We start from the raw sequence: 2,857 nt of genomic DNA, 5'->3' as shown, positions 1-2,857 counted from the left end.
AGCAATTTGAGTGGTGTCATTTATATAGTCTCTAGACTATGTTCACCTAATGTTATGTTTAGGGAGTGCATAAAGGTATGCTATACTCCTAGAACCGATCGTATTGGTTTCGAGTATACATAGGAGCCCTGGATGCCAGGCATATGGTATTACAAGGATAAGGAAGACAAGGATGGCGAACAAATTAACGGTTGACGAAAATGAGGCCTGAGAGTTCCGTGTAAGTAAATATCGGTGTGTGGGAAAGACTAATCAGGAAAATGACAAGTGCAATAAATATTTCATTTAATGGTTTCTACGGACAGCGGGATAGTTTGTGTACAATCTCCGTGCAACAGAGATTTTCCCTTTCTATGTTCACTTAATAAGAACGATGCCTCCACGAATGCAAGTACAGGTGTGTGGGAAATAATGGTCGGAACACCGTCAATTGCAATAAATATTTTATTTTATGACTTATAAGGAATCAGAATCGGTCATGCACAAGTTTTATGAAATAAACATTTTCCCTTTATACTTACTTGTAACCACATTAAAGTCAACATTTGCATTCGATCAGCTGAGAGTAGCTAGAATATAGGCTATAGGCTGATTGTAATACAACAGTATTACAGTCTGAAAGACCTGACCCTTTGCTATCCCTTGGGCGAGTCCGCCTAGGTACTGACCACTACCCTCAAGTGTGCATTCATGACTGCTTGTGCGCGGAAGTGCGATCTCACCCCCACTCTGAAGTGTGTGGTCAGATCTGCTTGTGCGCGGAGGTGTGGAAATTTATTTTTAAGAGCTTTAATGAAAACTTACCACATAATATAAAAATTGCAAATGTTGCTGTAGGAGAAGGGTTATATCTCAAACCGTATAGAAGAGGTTATGGATTCTACCTAAAACGACATAGTAAGGGAAATGGTATTAAGAAGCGAAAAAACTAATATGTCAGAAAAACTAATAGACCACTTTTAAATATAGACATTACAACTTTTGCTCAAAGAGAGAGATTCTCCAATAATTCGAGAATGTGGTTAGAAAACCTAGATGATTGCGTATATACGTTTGTATGTGTGGCTTCTGGATGGTATAAAAATCGGGACTGCTTGCTTCAAAATTCACAGTCCCAGTTTCGACTTAGCATTCAACAGACGTTTAATAGTAAGCGAGAAGTGAACAAAGAATAAAAAGTTATAAACATTAAAACAACTGATTAACAACAAAGAAACAACTGAATAACAGCAAAAAACAATAATATAATAAAACAAGAGAAAACGCTATAGTCGAGTGCCGCGACTATAAGATACCCGTTACTGTTTTAAACCATTTTAAAATTTTAATTTTGCTAGTGTAAATTCACAAGGCGTCACCTATTGTCAGAGGAAGAAAGTTGAGTAATTGATGGTCACAAACCATGTGAGGCCTTATAACCAAAATTTCTTCATAAATAGCGAAATAATGTTCCGATTTGAAAAATCTTTGGTAAATCGATAGATATAAACAGAAATAAGTTATACAAGGTCAAACGAAGGCATTCATAAAAATATTATAGACGCCACAGTTTTCCGCTGTTTGTGGGCGTTAGAGTGGGCGTATGGGTGCCTTGAGCCTTGTGGACGTATGGGTGTGGCCGGATAATAGTACCACTATAAGATGAGCTGGCATCTAAAAATTATACATACTCCATTTGAACTTTTTAGCTCTAATAGTTCCTGAGATTTCAGCGATTTTAGTTTTTCGCGATTTGTGGTCGTTAGAGTGGGCGTGGTAGGATGCTGTAATAAACATGCGCTGTGTAGGGACCTCAAGAATCTTCGTGGTTAATCTCAAGTTTGTATCTCTTATAGTTCCTGAGATCTCAGCGTTTATACGGACAGACGGACAGACGGACGGACGGACAGACAGACAGACAGACAGACAGACGGACAGACGAACGGACATTAGTAGGAAGGACGATCGCAGCAAAATCAACAGCAGCAGTAAAAGACGACAGCGGCAACGACAAGGAGCAGCAGCTAAATCAATTTGAAAATTTTTTTTACATATACATATATAAATACATACATACAGAAGGAAAATTTTTTTTTATAAAACGCAGTTTGACAATGATAATATTGTAAACTTTTGTATCCGAATTTGAAGTTGCTATATACATTAAAGATATAAAATGCCCGAAAAACCTATTCAGTTGCTCTCACAGCAGGCTGAAACAAGAGAAAACGCTATAGTCGAGTGCTGCGACTATAAGATAACCGTTACAGTTTTACTCAATTTTAAAATATTAATTTTGCTAGTGGAAATTCACAAGGCGGCACCAATTGTCAGAGGAAGCATGTTGAATAACTGATAGTGACGTCATGTTAGGCCTTATAACCTAAATTTCTTCATAAGTAGCGAAATAATGTTCCGATTTAAAAAATCTTTGGTAAATCGATAGATATTAACAGTAATAAGTTATACAAGGTCAAACGAAGGCATTCATAATATTATTAAAGACGCCATAGTGTTTCGCAGTTTGTGGGCGTTAGAGTGGGCGTGGCTGGATAAAAACTCGTGGGAAGTTGCAGTGGCAACCCTTAAATACATAATTTTAAGCCTAACTTTCTAGCTCTTTTAGTTCCCGGGAGTTTTGCATTTTTGGTTTTTTGGGTTTTGTGGGCGTTATGGTGGGCGTGGCTAGATGGAAAACAAACAATTCGCATTTGGGGCATCTATCTCTTATAGTTACCGAGCCGTCTTTTGAGCTTGGTGGGCGTATGGGTGGGTGTGGCCAGATAACATTACTACTAAAAGATGCGCTGGCATCCAAAGTTTATACATACTGATTTCAACTTTCTAGCTCTAATAGTTTTCAAGATTTAAGCGATTT

This window comes from Drosophila eugracilis, unplaced genomic scaffold, assembly GCF_018153835.1.
Source record: "Drosophila eugracilis isolate 14026-0451.02 unplaced genomic scaffold, ASM1815383v1 contig_1963, whole genome shotgun sequence".
NCBI classification, from domain to species: Eukaryota; Metazoa; Arthropoda; class Insecta; order Diptera; family Drosophilidae; genus Drosophila; species Drosophila eugracilis.
This window is presented reverse-complemented; position numbering follows the sequence as displayed.